This window comes from Rhinolophus hipposideros (assembly GCF_964194185.1).
Source record: "Rhinolophus hipposideros genome assembly, chromosome: X".
Lineage (NCBI taxonomy): Eukaryota > Metazoa > Chordata > Mammalia > Chiroptera > Rhinolophidae > Rhinolophus > Rhinolophus hipposideros.
In genome coordinates this window covers 99,020,665-99,034,202 of record NC_138046.1, presented here as the reverse complement: position 1 = coordinate 99,034,202, position 13,538 = coordinate 99,020,665, and the positions used below count along the sequence as shown (strand labels likewise).

The following is a 13,538-nucleotide window of genomic DNA, read 5'->3' as shown; positions in this document are numbered from 1 at the left end:
ATAAAATCTTATTAACTACCATACTAGGACAGATACATGAAAAGAAGAAATATAAATGTAATTTATATTTCCCCTTTCTAATAAATGATCCAGAAGGAAATTTAGTTTTCCATTTCAGTTATTAGCTTTCTAAATAATTAGAGCTTTGGGGCATACATTTTATGTCTAGTGCTATACTCTCTTGGCCATTTATTTGAAATTGTGGGGAAAATTCCTAGAAGTAGAAATATTTATTTAAGGGAATTTACATTTAAAATTGTGACAAATACTTTCAAATAGTTATACCAATGTTTATCAACCAGACAGCATCCTGTGGGAATGTCTGTTTACAGGACTAGGTATAATAAAAACATAAATGCACTTAATTGATAGGTAAACAGTAGAATACAATCTTTGGTATATGTGAGGTTTTCTTACTGTGTATCTAATGAAACATTCATTTATACAAATTACCCTGATGGTCCTTGAACAAGTTGCTTTCTTGGGGATTAGAGTAAGGGTTATTCCTTCAAGCTTTTGAAGGTGGCGGTGTGTGAAAAGTATAGAAGATTAATGGGGAAGGGCAAGAGGCTATGCATCAAAAGAATACGTTGTCCTATTTGGCAGAGAATTAAATGCCCCATAGTTGGATCTTGCTGAGGAAATTATTATAATGTGAGTAAATGGATACAAGTTAGAAATATAGAAAGGATATACCTGGTAGCAATCTTGCATGCCCTGGAAATATAGTAGTAGCCTCTCATTCTTTCTTGTCTCAATAAAGAATGTTTTAGGAAAGGGTATATACCTAAAATAGAAGATACAGAAAGCTGCTCAAAGAAGAAAGTGCAGAGATCGGACACTGCATGTCAATCCTATTAACAAGCAGAAGGGAAATTTCAGAATGGTAAACAATGATTCAATTAGTACCACTGTACTAGAATGTGCTGTGATGGAAGAGCCAACCTGCCCACCTCCACTCTCTGCTTCTAGTGGGCTTGACCTCAAATGTCACCTCAAAGTTGTTAGCATCTTCTGAAATCTTCCCATCACTTTTCAGACCTTTGGCTTTAGAAATCCCATTAATAATTCTCCATGTGACAGGTAGATTTTGAGCTATAGTGAGCCTATTCCCAGCATTTCAATAAAGTACCATATTTTGCCATTTTCTGTGTAATTCAGAAGATTTAAACGGATTTTAAGAAATGTAAATTTCAGTTTTCATTTTAATCATCAAATGATAGTCCCAATGCTGAATTTTTTTTTTCAGTTTTAGAATTCTAACTTTTTGTTAAAGACAGCAAGTCATGCAGAATTGCCATTATTATTTTTGATAAACATAATAAGTCTCAGTTTCCTGTTCTATGAAAGGCAGTGAGTTCTGCTATGTATGAGAAGGAGCATAAGAGGAACCTCAAACTGTAGAACATGGTGGAATTAAGAATGTTTATGACTCCCTTAAACAAAACAGACGCTCTTTTCCATGAATCAGACTCTTAGAAGTATGGAAATAGAGCTAAGGAGAATTAAATAGTCAGATTTAATACATCTTTCCTTTGTATAGTCATTGTTTTTGTTGGAGACTATAAGTTTTTAATAAATATTTTCACTAGTGAGATAGAGACTCTGTTAACATACTGGTTTGAAGGACTTTAGGAAGAATTTGGGGAAGTTAAAGGCAACTCGGTACATTGTTAAATGAGGATGAATTTGTAAATGTTGCTGGCTATACAAGAGGTTTTGCAGGCTTCAGAATTTTGAAAAATATTTGCAAGACATGATCATGTTCGTTCTCAGCGTGATTCCTTAGAGTTGAATTAAGGTTGCCATTCTGATGTAGAGAACTGAGCCTATGAAGAAGGCTAATCCCATTTTTCTTGATGTTACTATTGGAAGATGGCTACAATATTTTAAGTAGTTAAATGTAATTGCTTCTGAATAGCTCTTAATCTGATACAATATAAAGAAAACTAAACTATAAAATTTTCGTATATATATGAGAATGTTAACTATTTGTGTGTGTAAAGAAGTATATCTCTGTATATGTGTGTGTGTATTTGTGGTCTTTAAAAAAATTGTGCTCATTTTCATTTCTTTTTTTAATTATATAACAGTTATTCACAAAAAGCCTATAATGTGGGAAGCCTTGATAAGCATACTAGTTACGACCAAACTGACATTCAACCAATTATGTTTGTTAAAGTATTGTAACAGATGCTTTTCCTTATATGTTTGCAAATACTCAATTACAGTCTAACTGTTCCCATAGAGTTGGATTAATGGCTGTAGCCACCACAGCCCCTCCCCCAAGCCCCTAGACTTTCCAACAATCCAACAGCAAATAAAGGGTTAACACCTAACTCATCAGGGTACCTCAGGACTTTGATCAGGTGTTTTTTCTGATTAGTGAGAGCTGGAATATAGGTTTGTTAATTAGTTTGAATATTAGTTTGAATACCAAACTGAATATTAGTTTGAATACCACTGGATACAAAGATAGATATATGGCTTCTGAATCGTAGGGATTCGTATCTAGTGGTAGAAATATATATCCATAAATCATCTCAGTACAAAGTACACTCTGATGTACCAAATTTAAACATAGCACTGGGGAGCATGGTAGCGAGAAATATTAACCCTAACAGGTGGTGGGGTGGTGGGGAAGGGTGCCTGAGAGAACTTAAGGGATAACGGCTTTGATCTGGACCTCGAAGGATGAGCTGGGATATGTCAGCCAGTACAGTAGGGAAGGCATTCCAGCAGAGGAAGCAAAGTTATTGTAAACACAGAGAAAGCACTTTCTATAAATAGAGGGTGTGTCTGAGTGTGTGTGGCAGTGAATATATAAGAACATACAGTTAGAAATATAGGCAGACTTTGTTGGGCAGAGTTTTCTTTCACTTCTTATTGCAGTGGGAGCCATTGAGGATTTCTGAGGGGCATCAATTGACTGAGATTTAGAAAGAGAAATCTGGAGGTAAGAGATAAGACAGGAGGGGCAAGAGAGGGCAGTTAGATCCAAGAGATCATGTAAGAGCCTTTAGCAACATTCTGGTTGATGAGTTCTTAATATTAGTTTGTGCCTCTTTTCCCCAACGCAAAACCTGAGAAGAATTTAATTGCAAATAGTTTATCTGAGACATGATGAAAGGATTCATTCTGAGAGAATGGGGAAGTACAGCAGGTCTTTGAATAATGTTTTGTTATAATGTTGATGAGGTACTGTAAGAACTTAACTCTTGTTTATATCAGTTAGCCTGTGGTAAAATTAGTTTCATTATACATGTTTCCCTTCAAGTCTCAGAACCTACTGACAACGTTAAATGAGGATTTACTGTAAGAGGCTGAAGGAAGAAAGTCAACAAAATGAAAACTAGTTACCAGATTATGGCTAAGACCTGGGTAACCTCACTGGGTAGCTTCTCAGAGAATTGTCACACAGAAAGGCAAGGAAGTGGGGTATTTATCCACTAACTCCTTCCCATCATTGATTAAAGTCTGTTCTTAGGTCCGAAGAGTCTCCTGGAAAAGAGTCAGATGACACCATTGATGTGTATAGGACTCTGCACAGGGGATTTTAGAGGGGCACTAAGATCATATCCTAAAATGGGTAGCACAGCATATTGATTGGTAGATAGAAATGTTGAGAAATGGATAAATTTGGAATTTTCACATCAGGTGCAGTGAGTTACATTCATGTTTCAAGTGTGCCTGTGTGGAAGTTTGATTTGACTGCCTATTTGGTCATGGAACAAAAAGTTACGATTGATCATTCTTACGGGAGATTAAGGGCAGACCAAACTAAGCTAGTGATAGTGCGTTAAAAAACAGAGGGGCAGTTTCAAGAGAAATAAAAAGGGAAAATGATGCTCTAACAGCTTTGCTTTCCAGGAAATCCACTGCCAAGGTGGGAGATTAGCATACAGGGCATGTATTAGGGAATGTGTTGTTGATCAACACTTGTGGAAGGAAACGTAAGCAAGCATGTTGACCACTGGGAGAAGCTGAGCTTCTAGACAGGCCCAGTGAAGGGTTCAGTCAACTCACTGGGGCCTCTGAAGCTAAGATGGCCCATCAGACTTGTCCCAAATTCGGAGGAGAGGACTGGGCCTTTCTACTGCTGTGTTCAGTCATTGAAAGTGGGCTACATGTGGAAGGAGGTTTGACCTTGCGTGAGGCTTTTTTTTTTTTTTCAAGCAAGGCAGTGCCTAGAGAGCGACCTGATGGTCATCTTCTATCTAGCATCATTCCCAGTAGCTACAGAAATAAGTCCCTCATTCCTGAAAATGGATGATATGGTCCATCATAGCTGCATTTAATGAAGTTGGATATGGAGAGATAAGGGAGAAAAGAGAGTCAAATGTACTTTTGATACTAAGCAACTCTAAGATAGGTGATACCATTAAATGTGAAAGAGAAGCAAGCAGTAGTATAGATTTGCTGGTTAGGAAGGGAAAGACCAGTTCTTCCTTGATTTCAAAATTATCTTTTTATGTCAGTGAATTTCAGAAAAGTGGAAAAATACTGACTCAATCAACCTGGATACGAAAATAGGGAGCTTTAAGGGAAAACAGACAGACAGACAAAAATACCATTTATGAAGGCATGCCAGAAATAATGTATTAATGACCGAATGCATTGAAACTTAATGGCTTAATTCTCTCCTTAATAACCAGAAAATGACTTCTCTGTTCTGAATAAATGTTAGAATGCAAAAAGCTAATATTCTTGTCCATCATTAAAGGATTAGCGTATAACAAATGATAGAACTACAGTAATGGCCTGTTGCTTATTTGTGATAGTGAAATATGCAACTAAGTTTGCATTTGTCTCAGGTAGAAGCTTAATGTTTTGCACAAGACAAATATTTTGGTGAAGTTGATTAGGCCTCAGTGGTTTACATATACTTTAGTAACAACAGTCCTTAAATTAATTTTGATTATAGTATAACATGCACCACAGATGTGATTTAGAGATGGTATAATCATGCATTATATATCATTTTTTTTCTAATAATTTACTCCAGTTGCTCTCTAATAATCTACAGAGAGCACCTATGTCTCTGGTATAACTGTTCTGAGTTCCTGATGAGGATGTCACACTAATCAGCTCTGCACCCTCCAGCTCGTGAATATCAGGATCATACTATAACTTTTAAAAGCACATTTAATAAAGCCATGACTATAAATGAAAAAAAAGCACATTTTAATAACAACAAACAGGTGACTGTCTATACTTGTAGGGATGCCTTTAGGGTCCCCTTTCTATGTCTAGAATTAAAAAGCTAAATAACTTGGGTTTGGTGGTCCAAAAACATAATGTGAAATCTGGCCCCCAAATCATGCAAGTGTGGGTTCTTTAGCCAACGATTTTCTTCTCTGATTCCCAATTATGACCCCAAAAGTGAAGACTCCAGGACAGCACAGAGTACCTCATATTCCAGAACAAATGTCATCTCCAGTGATGACTCACTAGGGTGGATTCCTGCTTTCTCAGTTTGTATGTGTGTTTAACTTCAAATTTTCACTTAGGAAAGGATTCTCTGAACATCGCTTCCAACATATTGTAGAAATGGTAATCTCTAAATATTTTTAAATGTGTTTTCTTTCATTGTTAACTAGTGCAGTTCATTTTTTTTAACATAAGTATGGGTCCTCATAATTATCCATTATGAACTTCTCCTTGTGAGCAACAAATATACTTTTATCTCCAAGGAAACCATCTTTAGAAATTGTTACAATCATTAATGTCATTTATTTGTGACTTCCCTCAGAAAAGTGAGGGAAGAGGAAGGGGAAATTCAGGTAGTTGAATATCTTACCTTTGTCCATAGAGTTGATGGAAGTATAACAGGGAAAACCAATAGCAAGAATCTTTTATTGAATTACGTATGAGTCATTTAAATGTATGAACAAATATCAGACTGAAATAATTTAATATGTTGATCATGGCCTGGTTGGTAAAATGATGTCCAAACATTATACACCCGAATATTTTTACACCTAAAACTAATGTTATAAGTTGATTATATTGCATTAAATTTTTTTTAATTTTAAAGGAAAATTTCCATATAGCATTTACTTAGAGTGTCAAGTCTTTAGATACTACAGAACACTACGTGGACATAGTCCATCCAATGCAGTCACCAAGGTGCTTTAACTGTTTATTCCACATTAGAAAACTAAATTTTGAGAACCCATATTTAAGGTGTTTTCCAATCATATTGGTAAATTTTGTCTCTACTCTGAACATTCATGATGGTCTGAAACTTATTATTCATGACTTGATAAGCTGGTAGCTCTAGTAACTAGGTAACAATGATTAATTTTGACATAGCCAACAATTACTTTGTATTTTTTCAATAGCAGCCAAAAATGCTTTTTCACTAGCTGAAAAGTGATTGTATTCATTCAGTTCAACACAACTGTGAATTATAGCTCAAATTCATTTCTTCACATCTGCAATTTGAAAGTTCATACACTGGGATGAGATCTCTTATGACATTGGCACAAAGAAAGCCTTGTCCAAACAATTGCAGTCAGGCTTTTAAACAGCTTTTCTAAAGACATTTTAAAATTTCTTTTCAATCAACTTCTGCTTAATGTCAGAACAAAATGTTTAACGTGTGCACAATAAAGTTTTTACATTAGGCCTCTGTTTAAGCAAGATAGAAATAGTTTTTATACTTGGCATCCTACTACTCTTCTGAAATGATAAACTATCCAGAAAGAAATGTATTACCGGGTGTCATCTTTGAAATACAAATTCAGTTCAGAATTTTATTTCAAATATTGGATATGATGAGAAGCATTGCCTGTCATGTGTATTTTCAAAACGTAAATCTGAGCAAAAGTCATGTGATTTAAATTTGCATTTTTCATTTAAAGTTTGGGCAGTATATTCACACTAACTACCTTATTGCAATGGCAAAATTGTATATATTTTACTTTGCTCTTTGCTATTTTATTGTTATTATGTTACATACATTCAGAAGTCAAACATGACTTCAACCTTTATTTATATCATTGGGTTGTGCGATCTTGGTAATATAATTAAGCTCCTCGAATGTCAGATTTCTTACATGTAAAATATAGATAATATTTAACCTTTCAAGGTGATTATGGACATTAAATGGGAATATATGAAAAGTGCTCATTTAATAGGAGCTCAGTTAATGTTTATCACTCTTAGTTAATATACTAACTCCCATTTTTAAAAATTCTCTAACAATATATAGATAGGTGGGGGGATTTGGAGCTTCATTTGTCCCCACTCTGCCCTGGTTTGTCTCAGTAAAAATGCCAGGGAGGGAGCTATCAAAACCTTGGCTGAAGTTGAATTTTTGGGTCTTGCTGGCTTAGTCCCACCACCATGGTGGATTGCCCCATAGTTGTAGAAGCATAAAAACTAGTTATTATAGGACTTGAAGAAAAATCTAATGTAGTTAGAGCAGTCAGTTGTCAACTTCCAGGTTTTTACTCTACATACTTACGTAATATCTTGAGTCCATTTTCTAAGATGTTGGAAGATTTTATTTAAATATCTTGAGCCTTTTACAATGAAAAAGGATGTGTGTTGTATTTTTGTGCAATAATAGAAATATTACAACATAATTTTAAAAATTAAATTCATATCCACATTAAAAAACAACAACAGTTAGATGCCCCTGGTCTTTCAAAATAAGTGTTGGTTGCTACAAAGCATTTCATTCTCTTTTAGATGAAAGAAATGGTTTGCAAAAGCAGGGCCTTAAGGCTCTGTGGAGAAAATAAATTGGTTTTGCTTGGCTCCTCTCGTGCTTCTCTGGGCTCTTCTCTTTGCCTTTACCATCTCTGCTTTCCCACACAGCCTATGCTCAGATATTTCATGACAGCTTTGCCATCTGCATGGTGTCACCCTTGAGGGTTTATGAGCACTAGAACTTTTCTTCCTGCCCTTGACTCCCAAATCAAAATAAGTATTAATTCTGTTCTCAAGTCACACTCGGATAATTGGCTAGAGATAAATTCATTAATGTTAATAGAAAAATGAGGGATGACGTAAACTGCATTTTCTGCTTTAGTACAAGATCATCTGTCCTTTGATTGTCAGGCCAGCATTGGCCTCCAGACCAGCACCTGGCGTACAGTAGTAGGCGTATAGTCAATATTGAATGGAGGAAGCAATACATTTCAAAAATAAAATTGTTTCTAAAATATTGTTTGAATTACTTAGTAGTACAATAACAGGAGTGCGGTAAAATATGAGAACAAGAAAGATTTACAAACTTGGAGGAAAGCATAAATTTGAAAACTGCATGTACTCTGTTAAGCTGAAGGAAAACACTCTTGCAATTCAAGTGTTTGCCATGAGACCCACATTTAATTGGTACAACACTCAAGTTCAGGCTGCTTTTGGAAGAGGTCTGTAGTAGACAGAATCCACCATGATATTCTGGTTAAAATCTTTATATCTGAATTTTTAAAAAAATATTTTATTGGGGAAGGGGAACAGGACTTTATTGGGGAACATTGTGTACTTCCAGGATTTTTTCCAAGTTAAGTTGTTGTCCTTTCAATCGTAGTTGTGGCCAGTGCAGTTCAGCTCCAGGTCCAGTTGCCCTTGTTAGTTGCAGGGGGCGCAGCCCACCATCCCTTGCGGGAGTCGAAGAGTAGAACAGGCAACCTTGTGGTTGAGAGCCCACTGGCCCATGTGGGAATCAAACCGGCAGCCTTCAGCATTAGGAGCACAGAGCTCCAACCGCCTGAGCCACTGGGCCAGCCCTTTATATCTGAATTTTGAACTGCCAAGATACGGATAGCATTGTTATTGAGAAAATGAAAAGATAAAACTCTCTCTCTCTCTCTCTCTCTCTCTCTCTCTCTCTCTCTCTCTCTCTCTCTCTCTCTCGTCCCCCCACTTTTACCAGTCAAAAGAATTTGTGTATTTTATTTACAGTAAAATGAAAACATAGTTTAGCAGGTCATTGGCTTTTCTCATGTAAGACTTTTACTTAAGAATCTCAGCTATAGGTGTTATTATAAATAATTTATCGTTATGAATGTATTTTTTTGTCATGTATAGTCTAGATGCCCTTTAAATAGCTGTTTTATCTCTGTGCCCCAGAGCAGGTGAGCCTGCCCACACTGGCCCCTCAGTGATCTCTGTCCCTAATGCATGTCACCCAGTTGGTGTGGGGATTTTGGGGTTATCACATCTCTGTCTCTCCTACCTTTCTCTCGTTTGTTGTGCAGAAGCTGTTCAGTCAGCCCACAGTTTTTCTTCAGGAGGAACTATTCTATGTGTAGGTGTATATTCAGTGTTTCCATGGAAGAGGTGAGTTCAGGGTCTTCCTATGTCGCCATCTTGGACCTGCCTCCTGGTAGTTGAATTTATAATATTTAAAGAAACTGCCAGTTTCTCAAAGAGCTTGTTCCATTTTCCATTTCCACTAGCAGTGTATGAAAGTTTCCGTTTCTCTACATTCTTGACTATACTTAGTAGGTTAGTCATTTCAATTTTATCCATTTTAATTCTTATGCAGTGCCATTACAGTGTGGTTTTAATCTGCATTTCCATAATCAATAATAATGCTGAGTATCTTTTCTTGTGCTTGTTTGTCATCTATGTCTTCTTTATTGAAATGCTTTTTCAAATCTTTGCCTATTTGTTTTCTTATTGTTGAATTTTGAGAGTTTTTTTTAATATATTGTGGATACAAGTTCTTTATCAGATGCATGCTTTAAAATTTTTTCTCCCAATTTGTGGTTTTCTTTTTACTCTTCTTAACAGTGTCTGTTGAATAGCAGAAGTTTTTGTTTTTTCGAGCTTTACTGAGGTATAATTGAGAAGTAAAAATTGTATTTATGTAAGATGCACAATGTGATGATTTGATATACATATACATTTGAAATTATAGAAGTTTTAATTTTAATGAATGTAATTTGTCCCTTTTCTATGTGGATCAGGAAGAAGCATGTAGTTTTAATGGCAATCTAGACTATCACACTACTTTAACATTTTGCCACTAGTAATGAAAGCATCGGTTCTCGCTAAAGCTGAAATCTAATCTACTATCCTCTATAATATAAATCTGACCCTGTAGATTTTACTAATCTTACCCTGCTTTCTTAGTGTCTTCTGTTATACTCATGTCATAATTGTGTTACAGAAAGAACAAAATATAATACAAATATAATACAAAAAAATGGAGCCTATAAGACTACAGTTGGGTGCTAAACTACTACAGTTGACTCTTGAACAACATGGGTTTGAATTGCATGGGTGCGCTTATAAGCTTTTTTGTTTTCAATAAATATCCTGTTGGCCCTCCGTGTCTCCACGTTTCATATCTGCAAGATTCAACCAACTACAGATTGAAAACAGTATATTTGATTCTCGGTTGGAAGTCTGCGGATGTAGAGAAGTAACTTAAATTATACACGGGTTTATGCCTGTGTGAGGGGTCAGCATCCCCAGCCCCCTCATGGTTCAAGGATCAATTGTATACATTTTATAAAAATTAAGAGCTTAGAATGAGTGGGAGACAAACTGTATTATACACAGAATAAAGACAGATGTGGCCACAGCAGTGGGTTGCTTTATCTCTGTTCTTTATCATCCACATAATTTTGTTTTTCCACCTTGCCTTTTGGTTCCCAATGAAGAGGAAATAAAACAAAAGAAAGTAAGTTAGAGATAAAGCTAAAATAAACAAATTAAAACATAGAAAGAAGTAGGAGGACGCTTAGCAGAAGATTCCTTAGGCTTTCATCTTTAGTCTTGCTACTCAGATTTAGAAGTATGATAGAGAAACAAAACAATTAAAATTAATTTGATCATGTGTAATATAATGTGCATAGAGCAAATTTTTATGAAAAAGCTTTTTGATGGAATTAATATGCCTCCAAAAAATTCACAAGTTGACAATAGCCCAGTCATATGAGATATTTTAAGAGTGTTCCTCATTAGCGATAGGGAGTGGTGAAGCATGAAGCCAGTGGAAGGAGCAGAGTAGGTGTGAGGGGACCAAGTGTACAGAGGTCAAAACTTTGCCACATTTACCTGTTGCCATGGAAACTTGTTTTTGGAGGTTTTCTAAGGCATGAAATAGTTTAAGTGATCAGTGATCATTATCTGAGATCTGTTGCTTTAGGTAAAAATAAATGTTTTGGAAGTGTGTGAATGATTTTGCTATTTTTCCAATCAAAATCCCATTTACTCTGTAGTATGTTTGGTAATATTCAAACATGACTTCACCTGCCGTTTCCCATATTCAAGGAAATATGTATGCCTTTGTTACTTACTAGCAGTGTGACTTGGAGTAAGTTGCCCAACCTTCTCTATGGCCCAGGTTGCTCAGCTTTCAAATGAGTCTAATGACTAATTAACTCATATGTTTATTAGAAAGGTTAAATAGACACTGAATGGGAAAATTTTATACCTAACACAGAGTAAGCATTCAATAACTGGTTTTTCATTATTTTCCAAAAGAAAACCATTAATATAAAATTACACTGCTCTCAGTCTTTAAACGTGAGTCTGATACTTACATTTACAAGATAATATGAAACTAGAGAAAAACAATTCCTAATTTTATAAAATGACTTATATACTGAGAAATTTTTTTAATTGAATGTTAAAACAAGAATTTTGAAAAATCAACCCCTTAGTGTATTTAGCAGAGAAAAAACTCCATTTGTCAAAATAAAAGCTTATGCTATTGAAAATATAATAGCTATAATTACTAGTCCTATTCGATGTTTTTGTAACACTCTCTTCAGACAACCTGAAAATCTTTATTAAATCAATGATGCTGCATCTTAGAGAGTTGCTTTTGCTCACCACTACTATTTCTGTTAATACCTATACTTTTCCACTCTGATAAACCCAAGTACCAACCGTCAAGCTTTTATTTACTTTTGTTCCCTTTTGGACTTGTTGGGCCCAGCCAGAAGAGAGGAATGTAGGGAACAAACTAATCACATGTACTTATACCATGTTTCCCCGAAAATAAGACCTAGCCGGACCATCACCTCTAATGCGTCTTTTGGAGCAAAAATTAATATAAGACCTGGTCTTATTTTACTATAATATAAGACCTGGTATAACGTAATGTGATATAATACAGTATAATATAATACCAGGCCTTATATTAATTTTTGTTCTAAAAGACGCATTAGAGTTGATTGTCTGGCTAGGTCTTATTTTCGGGGAAACACGGTCCTATGGAAAAAATCACCATCTTTTGAAACATTATTTTCATAATCACTATTTACTGCATTTGGTTTGAAAGTTCATTGCTGACAGGTTGCTGAGTCTAATGTTCTTCTTTTAATAAGTTTATAAGAATTTGACTGTTGGTCTCCTACTGTAGCTAATTAATAACCAAAAATAAATATGCAAGTTAGAAATGCAATTGTTTAGAAATAAAATTAAAATTACATTGCAAAGGAAAAGGTTTTTCACTGGAAAAAATTAAGTATAAATTAGTGGCGTACTTTTGACTGAGATCCATTTTTAAAAAATGTTCTTTCAATTAAAATATAAGCTACTGAATTGACCTGTAATTGCTTCCACAGTCCTCTTCATCTATTTCCCTTTTTTTTTTTTAGATAAATACTTAATTCCTCATTCTGTTGTATAATTTATGGTCTTGTTATAGTCATATAAAGCTTTTGATTTTTTTTCAAATGCTTGTCCAATTTCTCTTTGTTAAGGGGTAATAAAAATGTAAGAACGTTTAAATGGATATTTGGAGGAAGAAAAAATATGCTGAGTAAATAAATGGACTGAAATGAGAAAGAATGGAGAACGTATACTTTCAATTTTTGGGAGTACTTCATAGTATTTGAAATACTGATCAGGTGTCCTTATTATTCAGTGCACACATATTATTTACCATATGTAGGTTTATCCAAATAATGGCTTTATCTAACTGAATTGTTTTCTTAGTTTCATTTTCAAATTGTTCATTGCTAGTATATAGAAATTTAACTAATTGTGTGTGTTGATTTTCTATACTGTATGTTTGCTGGATATATTTATTAGGTATAACATTTTTATTGTGGAATCATTAAGGTTTCTACATATAAGATCATATCATCTGTGAACAGAAATGATTTTACTTCTTTCCAGTTTTGATGCCTTTACTACTGTATCTTGCATAATTGCTTTGGCTAGAAATTCCAGTACTGTGTTGACTGGAAATGGCAAATTCAGGCATCCTTGTCTTGTACCAATCTTAGAGAAAATATTTTGATTTTCACGACTGGGTATGATGTTAACTGCAGGTTTTTCACATGCGGCCATTATCATATTGAGCAAGTTCTCTACTATCCCTATGGTATTTTTATCATGAAAGGCTGTTGAATTTTGTCAAATACTTGTTATCCATCAATCAAGCTGATCATGTGGTTTTTTTCCTTCATTCTGTTAATATGGTATATTACATTGATTATTTTTTGTATGTTGAACCACTCTCCATTCATTCAGTTTTCTGAGAGCTGATACCGTTCTATTATTGGCCAAATTTTCTTAATTATTATAAGAAATCTGTTTGAAAATTATCATTTTAATGG

The 13,538-nt window shown here is 34.9% G+C and overlaps 1 protein-coding gene across 1 annotated transcript in view; it reads left to right on the top strand.

The window, feature by feature from the left end:
* CFAP47 (cilia and flagella associated protein 47) overlaps window positions 1–13,538 on the top strand; it is a 365,678-nt gene that overhangs the window by 266,876 nt on the left and 85,264 nt on the right. The gene's annotated exons all lie outside the window — the stretch shown is intronic.